The 18,003-nt window shown below is 40.1% G+C and overlaps 1 protein-coding gene across 3 annotated transcripts in view; it reads right to left on the bottom strand.

Annotated features, from left to right (window-relative positions):
• Positions 1 to 18,003, bottom strand: part of LOC127358654 (chemokine-like protein TAFA-5) — a 136,723-nt gene that overhangs the window by 55,691 nt on the left and 63,029 nt on the right. The window lies entirely within an intron of this gene.

The raw sequence follows: 18,003 nt of genomic DNA, 5'->3' as shown, positions 1-18,003 counted from the left end.
TGCAACCCGCAGGTTTGGTTTCTTAGTAAAGGCAGACGCAACAGGAGCACAACCTCCTAAGCGCCTTGGATAAAAGGATGAAAGCTACCTGGCTGGCGTTTTCCATGTGTTTTTAGACTTTTCATTCTAATTTTTAATATATATATTATATAACAATTTAGACACAGCCTATCCATTTAAAGCAAACTAACATTTGCTGAGCAGCTACACTTCATCTCTCTTCATTTTTCAAGATTCCCTTGAGTCTGAAATGACTGAATTGTTTATCTGACATGCTAAAATGTGGTGTAACAGTAGAGTCATGAAGATTGCAAATTGGATCACATTATGACAAAAGATTCTGTAAGGTTTGACAGACCCTGAACAGTTCCAGTGGAACTGCTCAGAGGCCAACAGAGGAACACTGTGGTGGTACTGAACAGCTCGCAGATGTAGCTGCATGTGTGAAGAGCCTTTAGAAGAAAATGGTGAAGAAATTACTTTTAAATTTCAGCCACCTAAAGACTACCCACCAGCTATTTCCCATTAAGGGCCACATCCTATCAGCACACCTCTTTGAAGGTAATGTACCCATTAGCCATGAATGAAATGCATGAATACTGATGAACTTCGTAATTGCTGCCAAGTCCGCCCCCCCCACACCCCCCAATCTTATACACACACATCCTCCATGTATTCAATCAGGTGACCTTTGGCCTTGTAGCCGGGCCCTTGCTGCTCGCAAATTAACCTTTGTCTGTGTGTGGAGGCCCTCGGGTGCCATCCTGGAGAGGCTTATCAGGATCTAATTGTGATTGGCAAGAGGATGGAAGTTGTGATTAAATCTGGACTTGAGTCCCGAACACTTGGGTGGCTGGCTTAATGAACTGAGCTGCGAGGGGTCACACCCAGGGTAATGGGGATCTATCAGGATTCATCCACACACACTGCTACCTGTGGTGGCCATGGCCACAGACAGAAAATGTCTGTGTGAATACAGTATGTCTATTTTTTATCTTTAAGAATTATAAACTTCAGTAACATGAGTTTACATGCATGCTCTAACATCCCATCCATATTTATTATTATTTTACCCCTAATCTGATTTAATTCATATAATATATTAATATTATGAAAAAGGATAACATAGGCGGTAGGTAGGGATAAGCGGGGTAAAAAGGGACACAACTACAGTACAGTACCATATAATAAAACATAATATTTAGTTGATTATCTGTACTGGTGATTAGACAGTCTACAATAACTGTAAGGGCAGCACGTTCCAAAACTATTTCAAGTACAGACTCAAAAAAAAATAAAGAAAAGTGAAGAAAAGAAAAAAACACACAAACCAAATTTTTTTGTTCTTTCGCCACACATAGACTCATTGCAGACACACGCACACAAACACACAAACACTTACACGTATATGAATATATGGACTCCTTTTCTTCCCCAACCCAACCTAAACTTACATCACATTGCTGGCCTGTGAAAACCATCTTCAAAATGTCAATTTTGGGTAAAGCAGCACAGTTTTAAGCTTTGCGATGAGTCATTTTCAGATAATCCAGTGGGTTTTAAAATGGTTTATTTAGCTTAATAAATAGGATAAAGCAGCAATCCCTTTCTTAAGAAAGCAACACTTCTTTTAGACAGTGAAAATAAGACAGTGCTTATTGTGATTGTTGATTTTTCTTTTTTATTAATTCAAATTAATTCATTCTTTTTTTGTTAAAAAAAAATTAAATTAAGGTTTGAGAGCTGAAAATAGATTGTTAATTCAACCACAGATGTGTTCACAATGTTCAAGACCACTTATCTTTAGCCACCTCTGGCTCTGCTGTAGTGTGACTACTCCAAAGCCAGTAGCCATACATCACTGGTATGGGTATGCGTGTAACTATAAATACAACTCTGCTGAAGACGGGAGAAGTGATTATAAATGTGCAAAAAGATCTCCAAGTTGCCTTTGCTCGAAATGCATGCCAACAAAATTAAATCCGTCATGTCTTTTGCACTTGCGAGATCAAGACCAAAACCCCCACCGTCACCACCCCTTTCCACTGCTCTCTTCCTCTTCCTCCATCCTCCTTTACATTTCTTGCTCTTTTCTCCTCCATGCCTTCTAACTTAACTCCCTCCTCCCTTTTGCAAATCTTCTGTCTCCTCTGGGTGATGCCAGATAATGACTTGTCATGTAAGCTACCATGTGTGTACGTGAATCTGTTCATGTGTGGATGTGCGTGCGTTTTACTTCCTGCGTCCTACCCCACCCACCATCTCTGCAGATCATGTCCTCGCTGCCTTCTTCCTGCTTCCTCTCTTTGACAGTTCTCTCTCCTTTGGAACGCTTCCATTGCAAGAAGCTGAAAAGACTGTTTGGATGTCTTATGTAATTGTGCGGATCACTGTGGCGCCGAGGTATCATGTGTGAAGTCAACTAGCTCAAAGACTGAGGCTGATTTGACGTTGCGATTCTCTGTTGTTCTTCTTTCTTGAGTTGATGGAGCTCATTAATTGCCTACATTTCATCAAACAGGGGCCTTGCTTTTACTGTCACAGCTGTAGCTGCCGGGAGAGTGAATTAATTTCATTTTCATGTTGTTGTCTAGCATTGTCATGTGTATTGTCTTCTATACAGCTGCACTGACTTCTTTATGGGGACGATAAAGAATATTCTTTTTTTAAACCAGTATAAAAATAAAATAATTGTGCTCTGCCTCATGAAATATTGCAGTTGCAACATCTGTGCCGGCATTGTGTGTGTAGGTCCTTGTCGAGGATATGACTTAAGAAAGTTGTTAAGTTTAATTTAAATGTGACACCCATAGTGATGGCCATATAGTGTAGTCTTTATGCTACTTCTGCTTTTAATCACTTCAACTTCAAAATGTTGATCTCAATTGTGTTACTAGTACTACTTTGCAATAGTTGATATACTGATACTGATAAAGCTGAAATCATTTCATATTTGTGTAACAAGCGCAACGTGTTCTTGAGCTGCTTCATATAGTTTGGTAAAAGTGATGATAATTCGACAAGAAGAGTCTACAGCAATGCTCATGACAAATGTCAAACTTAGGATGGAAGATGGATGGCCCGAGGAAAAGTAAGAGGATCTCAAGAGCCATTACATCCCCAGGGAACCCTAGCGATCTGTAGAAAATGTTGGTTCCAAATCATCCAGTCAGTGTTGAAAATGAAAATTCAGATCTGCTGGTGGTTCTAAAGGAAATGTCAGAGGAACATGAATTCTAGACCAAATTTCATAGCAATCCATCCAAACGCTGTTGAGATAGTTTAGTGGTGGACCGGCTGATGACCCTATCAGACCAACATTGCCATCTCTGGAGCCATAACGCTAGCGTGGCAAAAAAAAAGAAGCTAGTACTAAATGTATCAGTGGTATTACCCTGAGGAATGAGTTTATCTAGTCTTGACTCTCAATTCAAGTTCCCCACACAGAATGAACAAATTGTGCACTTCCTATGTTTAATATTGGGATATGAATCTCAAGTATTTAAAATGATAGACACACTAGTCCGTAGAGCATTGCTAAAGAGTATCAGAGTTTTAAACAAGTTGGTTTCAGCTGCAAGTATTCTAGGTGTTTTTGCTGTCTTTCCAAATATTATGTGAGAGAACTTGAGGACATGGTGGTCTCAGTCCCCCCAATAAAGCAGGAGTCGACTCCTTTCCTTCTATTCTAAAACAAATTGCTCCAAGCGTCCCTGTGGCTTAGCCTCCAGAGTGCAGTGCCAGGGGTACCACGTACATTGCCACTCTTAAACACAGCAAAACTAAGCAAAGCAAAAACCAAACCGAACCAAACCTCTTTAACACAAGAAAATATTCCTCTTTGATTTGGCCTGGAGGGATCTGCAGAAAAGGTTAGAAAATATTACAGGATTCACAGCTCCGACAAGGAAGTTTCCAACAAGCACAACTATACATTTCGTCCAAAAACTAACATCTGTACTTTTGCTCAGAATAAAAATTGCATAGGATTTTTTAGACAGTTTTTATACATGCATATATGTAAGATGTAGTCCAATCTCTTCACTGTCATCCCGTGAAGAAATTGGACTGTGAAGAGAGGAAACAGTAATCCTGTTTCCTGGAATAGCCTCATGAATAGTGGGAAAAATCTAAAACTGGCAGGTGTCCTCAGAAACAAACCCAATGCTTGTACCAGTAGCGCTATGATTTATCATCACCCTTATCAGCTTCTGTTGTCGAGCAGTTGTCAGCTTGGCCAGCCAAATGGCTGATTAAAATGTATGTGTGGCCACCCTAGAGTGAAATGAAAGCTCTGACTGTGGCAGAAGATGGATTCATGTGGCAGAGCGTACGGCTTAATACAACGTAATGTTATTGACATGCTCCTATGCTTTATTATTTCTCCTCCCGCTCCTCAGCACATTACAATTGCTCTGCCATACACGGCCATTTGACAAATGTCCAGCACAGATACAATGCAGGGAGATGAAATTTTTTTCTCGTCTACTCCTTGTATCCGTCTGAGAGCATGATTTTTTTCAAGATGCTCTTTAATTTAACTTTTTTTTAAAATTATTATTCTTTTTGCTGCTCAAGAGATCTCAAAAAAACAAAAGTTGCTTCTGAGACTCTCAATCTACAGAATCAAATTCTTAGATATTTTATGTTTTCTTTTGTCATTTGAAATTCTGCAGCTTGCTGGACTCATACTGGGATTGCATTCTGTGCTGCACAAGCTATTTCCAGTAAGTATTTGAGTGTCCTTCTAAATTCAACACAAAAATGCGTTCTGCCATGAAATTTACTGAAGATACTGAAGTGCAGTCTAAGAGAATGAGTTTTTAATTAGCCCTCATTTTTACAGCAATACTCGTGGCAGCATACATAAGAAAGATGAGGGCTCCCATCCATAAAAATTGCAAAGAAATGTTTGTTGATGGTAAATCAACACCATGGGTCCTAAGCTGTAAATTATAGTATTTTACTTTGAGTGGGAGTAATATATTTGCTTTCATATAATACTGGCTGAGTAACTACCAGGCAGTGTTATTTTCTGATTTAGTTTTAGATCAGTTTTCTGATTAAAATACATATTAGTTTTAGTCACATTTTATTATCTTATAACAAGACATTTTAATTTAGACAAAAAAAAAAAAACACTAGCAGAATCTCTGTCTTCTAAGTACACCAAAAAAGGAGGCTGCCGGGTTTATTTTGAGATGTGTGAATGTTGGATAATAATAATGCCAAAATGTTCCTCTGGTGAACATTTAGGGGAAGTTATAGAGAATTGACAGCCGACATCTTTCATACTGATAGCCTATAAACATTTAAATTGAAAGTAAAGTTAATGTTACACCTAACACACTGTATTGCTGTTGATAATATGTTAAAACAGCACCAAGGAATCTTTTGTTGATTTTGGCGGCCCCTGTGGACAAATGCAGTTTTTACTGCCTCCTTTCATTGATTTCAAGGGGAATCCAAACGAACCCAAGACGGTGACAGGCATTAAGAATAACTATACAGAAATAACCAATGTTCTCATATATGGTCTGGTGTGCTTATGTAAGTCATATAGAGGCATCGGTTTAAATTGATAGTGTTTCATAACCAGTTAAAAACTCTCTGCAGTAGGATTAAAGTTAGCTAACCATTTTGTCTCCTGCACGTTTTCCTAGTTTGTCTGAGCTGTTGTGTTTCTGCTTCACTGAGACGGTAGAAAATTGTTAATATTATGTAACATTAGCTAACATTACTAGCTTAACGGTACTGAAATGCAAGATGCTGTGTATTAGTGTAACAAGTAGATTAAATCCAGAAGAAAAGTAGAAGAAATTGTTTTTTGGCATTACATGATATGATATATATTATTTTTTTTACTATACACTATACTATATACTTACTATACTACTACTACTACTATGTGTGATTTTAGTCTTGTCTTGTCATGTCTTAGAAAAAAAGGCTACTAGGTCACCAGTTCATAAGAAAGTGAAAACATTCCGACACATGGGCTTCTTCTAAGAAATGCTTGATAAAATCTTAATTTCTGAAAGATTTGACAGTGAACATATGGGGGACAATTTAGTAAAAAAGACAAATGGTTAAAACAAACATGCCAGCAGGCCATGGGGGCCCTTGCTGCGTCTTACACTCAGCCAGACCAGTTTAAGCCAACCAAGCGACTAACATCGGCATCCTTAGAGCACTGTGATCTCGCTAGCAGGGCTAAAAATATGCAGTGTAAGGTGAAGAACATTAAATGCTGAAATATAACATATTGATTTGTGTATTAAGCAAACAATGTTGTCATGGTGTCTCTGGAGGAGCCGACTGACTTGTGTGCGTGTGTGTGTGTGTGTGTGTTTGGCTGTGAGGCAATATGAAATATAAGGATGCCAACACAGAGACATGCTCTTTTCTAAACATCAGTACGATGCATGTAATGGCTAAAGCCTTGCTAACAAAGATTTTCTTTTCCACATATTCTCCACTTAACCCAGAAACACTACATGGCAGCTTGATGGGGTTGGAAACTAGCATCGCATCTGTTCTGCTGGAGAGGACAGAGTGCATATGCGTGTGTATGTGCGTGTGTGTGTGTGTGTGTGTGTACATGTTAGACATTGCCAGACTAAAATGCTATATCACTCCAGCACGCTACAGCTGTTCAGAATGAGAGAGGAGAGTCCGGCGCCAAGACTGTGAGTCTGAAATCCCATTTTGGATCCAAACGCTGCATTAGTAGAACCTTGATGTCATCCCTCTACCCTGAGGCCTGGCGGGCTAGTTTTTAAATGAATCCTTTTAACAAGCCTAATCAGAGGCTGGAAGAGCCAGCTGAACAGCATGCGGCGTAACGGAAAGGAGAGCGCAGCAGACAAAATTACAGCTTTAGGTAAAAGAGCAGTCGGATGATGTAGGGCCTTAACAAAATCTCCAGAGCGACCTGCACTTGAGCAGGAGGAGGCTGAGGTTCAGAAACAATGAGGCCAGCCACTTACTTAGACTTCAAATTACTTGAAGTCTGGACCTTGACGATCAATGGAATCATTCTGAAAAGCATACAGTATGTCCTTGATTTTTACAGGTGTGAAAAATGATGTTCCAGTTCAGAGCAACAGCAGGATGAATAGAATTGATTTGAATAAATTTTGATCAGGTTACAACAGATGAATGATTATCACTGAGCAGGAGGGCCTCAAGTTTCCTGCAACATCCATTTATAGTTTTGAAGAGATAGTTTCACATTCAACAGCTTTCCTATCAAACATCAAACAAATGAGATATAATGTGTTAATTAGTGTAGTATTAAGTGAGACCAGGGGGTTGGGTAGGATGCTGATTTTGTGACCTTAGAAAAGAGCCAGGCTTGCTGTTTCCCCTAACCGGGTGCTGTCTCCAGCTTTATATTGAACTACGAGAGTGACGCTGATCCTCTCATTTAAGTGTACTTCCCATCCCTTTAAAGCATAAAATAACTTCTTACTTCTTACTTGAGGGCTGCAGATGTCTTGACCTTTACTCTTTAACTGACTCTGATGCCTACATTTAAACAATGCCAAAACCTACACTGGAAAAAAAAAAAAGATTATTTGAAAGAAAAAAAAAGCTACAGATAATCACGTATCATGCGGTAGATTGCGGTTAGAAAGTATTGAACTCTCTCCAAACTGCCTCGACTTAGATTCATTTTCCCCTCCAACACTGATAGAGTGACCAAAAACTCATCATAAAGCTAGCCTTGAAATTATTAATACCCTGCCTATGCTGCCATGAGTCAGAGAAAGTTCTGCAGACAATTCTCATTGGGAGCACTCTCTCATCATGACGAGGGAGAGAGAGAAAGAGAAAGAGAGAACTGTGGTCTGGCTGATCTATTTTGGGTGAAGCAAGCTTGTCTGAGCGCTCTGCTTGCTTTGTGGAGCCACTCTGAAAAGTGATTTGATTTTCCTTTTTTCTGCCCTTTTTTCCTAAAATGCTTGGGCAAGCAGCAGTCGCACAGCATCGCAAACACACATACACACTAAAACATAAACACATGCCCTTATAAAAGAATATAAGCACAAATGCAGCATATAAATGCCAAAAGTAACCACAAGATAGACCTCGGCCTCTCTCCCTCTGTCTCATACATTTGCACACACACACACACACACACATACACACACATACTTGCATATTAGAGAAGTGAATGTTGCCACGCAACCAAAGCTAAGCTTCTTCTGCTTCCTACACGTTTCATGAACATAATTCTCTGCTCCTATCATGCTCTCAAAAGACCACAGACAGAAGACAATAAACATACAGGTATACAGAGGTTTTGTGTTACGCCAGGGAGGCACAGGAGACGGCTACACTACAAACATGCGAGTGCGAGCCTGGCTGCGCACACCAGAGGCGCATTTCTCACCGGTCAACAAGCCATTCTGCCCCTATGCTCATTTCTAATTACGGGCACAGCTGATCTTTATAATAACCTCATGAATTATGTGTTCATGGATGAGCGGGATGTTGCTTCTTCTGCAGCAATGAAGTAAAAAGGACCGTGTTGCGATGGTCTGCGGGAAGAGGCTTCTCTCCTGACTGCATGTGTGTTTGCTTGTCTCTAGCTCAAATAGTGATATACCGTTCCTAATAAGTATAGTGGGTGGGCAGATTTTGATATTTCATAATGTGGGGGGAAATAAAGCGGGACCAAATACCAGCAAAATGAATGACATTCACAAAACTAAGATGTTAGCATAGTGATGGTAGCATCTATAGCTACAGCATTACAGAAATGCTAGCATTGCTGTAGACTCTTAGTTTTGTAAGACTCTTAATTAAAACCTATTTTGTGCCATTTTCTATCTGCATTAAGATGTATATAAACCCACAGTAAGTATGATAGTAGGGATGTGCCACGTTTTTCTGTTGTATTACCTTGTGAATGTTTGTGTTCTGGACAGTCACATAACAAGCAATTTCAGGACATTACCTTGGACTTTCAATGGACCTTTTCTTATTTACGGATTTCTCATATTTTTTAATAATAGCAAAAATAATCAAAAGATGAATCACTAGCAGGTCCAGATGGGAGACCTTACCAGCTTACCAAGATCCTAAGGTACTGTTCAACTGCATTTATGGATAAAGAGGCTTAGAGACACATTCTTATCAACCTAATGCATGTTTTTTTTTTTCATTGCATTGCCTTATGATTAACATAAATTCAACTGAGTCCCCGTGTAGCTTAATAGGGTTTTCATAATGAAGCTAGGGCCCCTTTTTCCTACTGTGACCTTGTGTAAAGCACGCAAAGAATGGTGTTTTCCCATGAGACGCCCTCTTTTCCCCAGCGTTACTGTTTTAGAATAATGAACTCTGCTTAATAACAGGGTGTTGGCGTGAAACAATGAATGATCATCAATTAAAACGGCGGGAGAGAAGGGAAAACAAATGACCCCGGTAACCCTTGGTAACACAGGAAAGCTTACGTGCACACACACACATGAAAACCAGTGCCACTTCACTCCTGCAATTAAGCACATTTTCCTCCCCCAGAGGATACGTCACAACAGGGCACTGATGATAAGGTGAAGTCCCTTAAATGTTGCTATGATTTCGCAGACTAAAGACCCCTGGGTGAACATGTGAAAGTCCAATAATTTCTCTCTTTCTACACCCTTGGGGGACAGAAGCAATGTATGTCAGACAGTGTTAGGCTTTTGATCAGGCTTGAATGTGTGAAAATCTATAATGAAGCATCTGTAAGTGTGTTTGAGGTTGTGTGTGTGTGTGAACTTACTTGTGTATGCTGTGCGGCCAGATTCTTTCATGCTTGTGTAGGAGACAGCGGCGGAACTGCAGTCACCATTTTACCTTTAAAACTTGCTTTCTCTTTGTTTTCTGCATTTTTTTTCTTCTTTCCTGCCCTCTCTCCACTTTCATTTTTTCTTTGACACAAGCACACACACATACTCAAAGAGGCACTCAGCAGGGGGCGGGATATTCACTATTTACAACCTCTCCGGCTCTTTGCCAACAAAATATCAGTTGAACAAAGCTTTTTTTCTCTTTTGCATTTTTTTGAGAAGGAAGCTCTTTATCCCTACCTCAGAAAGGTTCGCTCGTTGTGAGCATATTTTGGATTCTTTAAAGGGGCCTGACATATTCTCCAACGTGACGTGAAAAAGAATGAAGAGCAACAGTGATGGCCAGGAGGAAACACAGCTCACAGTCACCAACATAGAAAGAGTAATGGACCTGCGTCTCTGCTGTAGGGTGTCACAGAGGCTTTTCAGCTCAGCTGGAGGGAGTGCCAGAGCTGAGGTGCAACTCTTCAAAGATGTAACTGCAGCTTGGGGCAATGAGGTCTACAGACGCAGGGACCACGATAACTGTGACTGGTCAGGTTGAGCTTCTCTCCAGCAGAGATTGCAGGTAGGGAAGATAATAAATGGAACAACTTGAAGAAAGGCTCAGGTATTTTTTCTTTTTCTTGCTAGACATAAATAATATGAATGTAATATGATAAAATATATTGATTTTTTGTGTCTTGCGAAACCATTTCCAGTGCAAACTTTCACCTCTCTCAACCACATTCGACATGTCATCGCAAGTACAACAAAAGTCCAGCAAACAAAAAGCCAATTAGAGCAATTACTGAATGTAATCTGCACAAAAGATGTACAGACGAGGAAATAAATGCTCAACTGAATACAGACAGGTAAGTCAGGCAAAGGCTGAACTGAAGCACCAAACACTCGAGAGAGAAACTCCCTCCAGACAGCAACAACACAAAAAGATTACAGAGGGGAAAAAACCCATTAAGGAACAGCTTCGATGCAAGCATTTTGTTTCTTAATGCAATGCAGAGCTATTCAATTGTCAAGCACTGGATTGATTTTAATAACTCGAAGTGTCTCATGTGCATTATATTATAAAAGTATAGGATTGGGACTCGGTATCGGTTTATGTGTGCAGGTACTGTAGAATATCACATGTACTAAAACAATGATGCCCTCTCCACACTTAATTAATGCTTCCACACAACTGCGGTACCCAAATTGCTGTAATAGCAGATTACTGCTGTTTATTACTGCTGTAATAGCAGTAATAAACAGTTTACAGTTCGGCTGTCAAAATGTTGTTTAGGTTAAACAAACAAATGTGAGGGCAAACCCTGTACATGTAAACCACACAGGTAGTTGAACAAGAAACCCGAACAGCAGGCCAGATTTCAGAGCAGCATTAAACAGATGAGGCATGGAGAGCAGAAGATTGAACTGACGTTACACTTAAATGTCAATGAGCAATGCTCCAGTTCCTCACACCACCAAAATAACATGTATGCCTGTCACTGTAGCAGTAATAAACTTGGGTCAATACTATAAAGTCTCTCCCACATAAACTGCCAGGATATAAAGCTGAAGATATGCTTGATCCTGATAATTAGAGTAGACGTCTTTTTATTATTAATAATCTGCAATATGCTTTTAAAATCAAACTCCATTCCTGGCAAGAAGCCCTCAGTTTATATTTAGAAATAATCTGTTTAAAATCAAGGGACACCTTCAACCCCATCTACACATCCATCTACTGTTGCCGTGGAGCTGCAACAATCAACAGGTGAAATTTTACACTGAATGATAAATAAATCTGTTCTTATGCCACTTGAACACCTTGACAAAGAAGCATACACCCAACTTCAGCTGCAGTTTGTTTTGAAGTGAAGCTACAGTGCTTGTGACATTAACCAGGCTGGCATTTCTTCCACAGAAGATATGCTTTTAAACCTGGCAATGAAACACTAACAGCACCATAAACAACCTTGATGATGAATATTTAACATTACTAACACACTGCTGTTGTTAATCTGATATTGCTTGATAAGTAAGAATCCGATATCATGACGGCACAAGTGCGTAGTCTGTGCACTTGTGTATGGGAGTGGCAGGGTGCATGGCTCCTTTCACTGCAGCTTGATCAGCATGCAGGCTGAGGTGTGGGGGAGAGTGGTGATTGAATACAGAGGCTGCAGGCCCCGGCACTGCCTTTAATCTCCCCTCCCCATTTAACTTGGCCTCTGTGCTGCTGCTCTGCCGAGGCTCAGCTGGGGCATAAAGACACACACACATACGCATCGCTCCGTCTGCCAGCCTCTCCCCGTTCTATCTGTCTCCTGATCTGTCTGTCTTTCTGTTGGTGTGTGTCCCCATCTCTCCGTCTCTCTCCGATTGGCTACTTCTCTTTTTCATCCGCTTTTTGGTGCTTTATGTGTCTGTTTGTCCTCTGTCTTCTGCTGCATAAGTAAACCTGAATATATCCAAGAAAATAAACATTAAACTGGAAAAGAACAAGCATCAAACTGTCATGGAGGGTAGGGTTTTCCTTCAAGGTATTATGTGGCTTAAGTACATATCAATGCCAATTTCAGAGCATGATCTATTTTATTTTATTAGCCAAAGGGGAAAATTGCAGACTGCATATAATAAGATCAGTGGTGTGGTTTGGGTTGGGTTGTAGTTACAGTTATCTTTAGCAATAAAGCGCTCTTTTATAGGATTTAGAGATCGTCTTATTGCCGTATACAGGCTCCTGAAATCTCATCATTTTCTACGCCTTTAAAATGAACTCTTCATCCTGGTGCAGGAGTCGCCCCTGCTGGCGCGTTCTGCATTAGACCTTTGGGGTGATATGAGGAAAGAAGGAGAAATGTGTTACAACTGTACCAATCAGTCTCTTCCTCTAAATATTGCTGTGAGTGTTGTCAGCTTTCATAATGAGGATCCTAAAAAGGAATTACAATCGACACAAAACCCCCCCAAAAAAACTGCTGCAGTAGAAAGCCAATTCTGTGTGTGTGTGACTGCTTCTGTCCTTATTTTAGTGTGAGTCGAGAAGATAAAAAAGCATCTTTTATGTATCTGCAGCTTCCTGCTCCTCTATTTAATTTCTGCCGACCTACAGGTAGCTCTTTATTTTTGTATGTTGAAGTTGGCAAATCCCATTAACTGCGGAACCTGATTCATTGTGGTGGGTCGACAACATTGACAAAATGCTGGGGCCTTATTCAGCTCTATTTGTACATTTTTGACACAGCTGACAAACTGAATCTCCAAAATGGAACAACATGGATTTTTTCAGGTTTCAAGACTCTCTCTCTGTACATGGTAGACATGTGTGTGCAAGTAAAGGTGAGGTTATAGTCAAGGTAAAAATGCGATTCAGAAAACACTTTTAGATCAGTGTAACGAAGACGATTTCCCTCTCAAGGCCTTTTCAGTGTGAAAAAGGCTGTCTGGGAAAATCCAGTTTGCTGAAGATGATGACCCATGCAAGCAGAGGGAGAGGATAATGGTTCTTGAGCATTTAATTATTTAAAGGCAGAGAGTCAATATATGAAGCAGCAACCCTGAACTTCTTGCCCACAAAGAAGAAAACAGCTACCACAGCCAGTGTAGATGCAAAGTGTTTCTTTAATTTTCTAGAATACAACTGCAGTCTTAGAAAGAGAGGGAGTAGAGACCTACATTATAAGGCAATAACACAGTGAACGGAAGAGTGGTCCCCCGTTTTTAGAAAAAGAAAAACCCTCTACATCTGCATAGTCTAAGGAAACACTGGACAATTTTACCTGTTCAGCGTAACATGTTAAAATTAGTCCATAAGGTGAACGACCTCCAAAAAAACAGAAGCAACAACTCTTTGCTTTTGCTAACGCTGCCAGAGCCCCGTCTAAAGCAGTCCCTGTGATGGGCAGAATGCGCCGTTAGGTGCAGGGAAGTTGGCAACCATGCCAGGCTGAAAGTTAATATTTTTGTGTCCCGGAGGGAAAAAGAGGCTGTAAGCACAACTTGGGACACAGGAGATGAAAACAGAGAGACGGGACCCATCAGAACCTCCACTCTCGCTGATGGGTCTCGGCTTTTGGCTGCTTTTCAGGTGCACCGTTCCAGCAGTGCCTGCATTGATAAGCAATGAAACTGAGGGTGAAGTTGATTGCTGCATAACATTTTTAGAAGGGCTTGCTATTTTGAAATGCTTGGAATATACTTTGTGGCTAATCTGCATGCAACACATTATGTCAAACAAGGACTGGGGCTGTAGCAAGAGCGATACTCTGCGTTTAAAGAGTTTGGAGGGGGCTGCCTTTTTGCAGCCTTTCCTCAACTAGAACCACAAAAGCAGAAGTGTAATTAAGGAATCAAGCAATGTTTTTTTCTGCTCTTACATTGGCTGCAAGATGCGTTACCATGTCACCATAACTACAGTAAACTAGCAGTACTTCCAAAGCCAAGAAGCACATCATTAACTACCAACATTAGCATGTGGGGTTACAGGTTACGATGATAACCCTTATTCATGACTAAAACATCCACTGTGTGGTTGGAAGCAGGTCCTGGATACTGTCAGAGTTTAAAATAACATTAGCAACTCACTTTTTTTGGATTTGAGGAAGTTTAAACTCAAGCAACATCCACCATTGTTATATGAGAGAGCGTTAGTGACATTTGCCATATACATCGGATAAAACCCCTTTTCTTTTGTAATGCTGTGAAAACATACAATAAGCAAGCCAAGCATCCAAATATAGTAATGTTAGAATGAAATAACAGTATAATCTTCCATTTTTCGTTATTATGCCGATACAAGGACTAGTTAGCTCTGTGCTGCAATACAAAAACAGTGCAGTTTCTCTATCTCCGCATCTTCTACATGGATCATCAACTGAAGCCTGCTTTTGTCTACCTTTGCCTGAAATCAACAGCCCATTGTTAGGAAGGGTTCTGAGAATTTTCGAACGCTTGACAGGCATAACCACAATAAGTAAGGGGGGCTGGGGGCGGGGTTTAGTGAACAGTCAATTATCCGACGCCTTCAGATGTTTCAAGCTGGAAAATAGCCATAGTACCAAAAAAAAAAAAATCTATGCTGTGCCTGATTAGCAGCTCACCCAATTACCATCGCACAAAGTTGGTCACCAACAGAAGCCCGGTAGACAGCGAGAAAGCACACAGCTGTCACTTCATTCAGACTTCAAAGTTTGCAATTTGTGTTTCTATGTGTGGAATGTCACTGTATCTGAGAGGAAGAGCAGGGGGAAAAAAAGAGATGATGGACAGAGGAGACAAGTTAGAGATGTAGCGGAGGAAAACGAGGGGGAGATCGAGCAAAGGCAGATGAGAGGAACAAAGTGAGGGAGGGAGAGACAGAAAACCCAGTGAAAAATAAGTGTGTGGTCGATGCCATGACCTACGTTATTCAGTCAGATTTATCAGTCCTTACTTCTCCTCTCCTCTCTACCTCCCCTCCCTTCTAAATGAGCTGAATAGAGATGATTCTCTCGTCTGAACAAAAGGCCTCTTCCTAATCATCGCAATAATGCCGCTGACAGCTGACTGACTGACAATGAGACAACCACGCAGAGCATGAAGCACACAGCTCATCTCATGTCGGACCATTGTTAAGGGTGGCTTTCATACACACACTCGCACATGCTACGCTCCCTCAGAGCTGCGTGTCAGTGACTGCGACAGTTCTTGGCTGGTTGGAAAAGTGAATTACCCAGACTCAGGAATGGCATCTGATTGAAACATGCAAAAGAGGGGAAGAAAGAAATTTGTTCCTCTGCTTTTGCCTCCATTTCAAATGTTCCACAGATGAATAATTTGGCGTCCGTATGATGCCTGCTTGGGGGGAATGCGATGTGAGGGACGGTTGGCTGTCAGATGTAGGGAAAAGCTGTCAGACACTGTCATTTTGTCATAGTCACACAACAGTCCCATATCTTAATTTCCGAAGAGGAGCTGCATTTCTGCTGGTGCAATAACAAAATTAGCCCATGTGGCCTAGCGGTGAGAGCGACTGTCAAGTGACTTTTTACAGGAAGGTCACATTTCATTCTGGCAACAGCTACTTTACATGATCTCATACCTGCCCACAGTGTTTTGTAGAGAGTCCATCAATATGAGCTACAACCAATATATAAAAAAAACTAACTTGGATACAAATCAGACTAATGCAATCCAGATTTGCACAATATAATCCACAAAACCACTATCAGGTATTTGCGTAATGTTAAAATAAGTATTTAATTTAACAGAATAATGGAATATAATATAGAGCTGAGACTTCCACACACATTTTTTTAAATTTTTTAATTATATGCTAAATGGAGTTTTTGCTTGAAAAATAAAAAGCAAACTATAAATGTGCTCATAACTTCTTTGGAACAATAAATTGTTAGATTAGTTGTACACCTTACACCTAACTTCTAAAGATTCCTACCACACGTTTTTAGAGCCAAAAATAATTTGCTTTGAATCGTAATTTGTGTCGTGTTTTCCCCACAAAAAGTTAAATTACTTTGTTAAAGATTTGGAACTTCTTCTGCCTTGATGAAATCTCTGAATATGGCTTCCAACCTAGATGTGCTGTCACAAAATACACGTTCTACCTTCAGCAGATGAATGTGAAAACAGGCTTCTGGTGTCAAACAATGCACATGCATAATTCTGCACAGTGACAGTGAAGTAACAATAAGCAAAACACACCTTTGAGTGGAGGGGAACTTTAAAGTCAGCATATGACTTAATCAACTGTGAGATTTCTGACACTAAACAAAAAAACCTTTATTTTGACTGGTTATTGTAACTCAGGCTCTTGTTCCATCTCACTGCATGTTACTTTGAGAAGTGACAAGTACTGGCTGTGGTATCAATAGCCTGCAATCACACACAAAGACTGCAATGAAGTACTGAGGATGCTACCTGTGATGCAGTTTATCAAGCAGAACCCCATGTGGACTTGCAACCACTTGTGTAAAGACTTAACTAGCGACTTGTAGAAGTTGCAGTGTTATTCTTAAGATGTTGCAGTAATGTAATGAATCCTAAACATGGTAAATGACTGTACTTTATGTTAGAGTCTGGAGTTAAATGAAAGTGCAAGAAATGGAAAACTCACGGCATATTAAACATCAGTAGGGAAGAGGCCATTAATAGAGGAATTCCCTCGAGGCCTTTTTTTTTGCACAGCACATATAATTGGGTTACTTAGCAGTTACCCCAATCTTATAAACCCAGCCATTTTGTTCAGCTAAGCTTGAATCATCAGGTTTGCTAAAAGGCACTCATTTATCAATAGCCAGAATGTAACTGTCCTCTGTATTGTAATAAGGTAGAACTTTACGTGCTAAACAAGATAAGATGACCATTATTATTGTAGTTTTTGATGTTTCCAGGATTACAGTACTTCAAGACCAATCTTTGTTGGCTCCCTTGGTAACACAGGGAATAGGACAGGGACAAACTTTACACCTTGTACTGACCATTACTCCTAATGTTAAAGTCATGAAGATAAAGTGGAGTATTGCTCAAAGTATGGTTTAAATGTCACTGTGGGCATCATATTTAAATGTCATTTAAATGTCTGTGCGCTAGGACTGACTTTGTGGTATTTTTTTTGCAAATATACTGCAGCAAACACTTGTAACCAATGGGGAAAATGACAGGATTCTGACAAGCTCTTCCTGTGTATGACAACCTGGCATTCCTCATCTCCCATTCTCTACGTCTGCCATCAATCTGATATCAAGTTATTCATCCGGAGAATAACTGAAGTAAATACATGAAAGAAAAAAAAAAACAACTTTTCACACTGTCTTAGTTTTTTTTTTTTTTTTTCGATCTGATGACATCTCTGAGCACGGCTTTCTCCTTTGTCAAATTTCCACTGTCTACATGAGAATCAGTAAGAAGAGTCTCAACAAGGGTCAGTCCTCACATTTACTTTTGATTGCACTGTTTTTGATTTAAAAAAATAGATGCGATAGGGAGGCGTTTGCAACAGGAATGAACAAGAGTGGTAACAGAAAGCATCAAAAAGAGGTTAGATCTCCAAAGAAGAAAGTAGATTTGACTTAGAGCTACAACTCTGTTCAATAAAAACTCTGAAAGGTATCAGAGGGGCACTTGATTCCAACTGATAAAATACATTCAGTTTTGGTTGTAAAAAAAAAAAAGTGGTAGT

Source organism: Dicentrarchus labrax, unplaced genomic scaffold (assembly GCF_905237075.1).
Source record: "Dicentrarchus labrax unplaced genomic scaffold, dlabrax2021, whole genome shotgun sequence".
Taxonomy (NCBI): domain Eukaryota; kingdom Metazoa; phylum Chordata; class Actinopteri; family Moronidae; genus Dicentrarchus; species Dicentrarchus labrax.
This window is presented reverse-complemented; position numbering and strand designations above follow the sequence as displayed.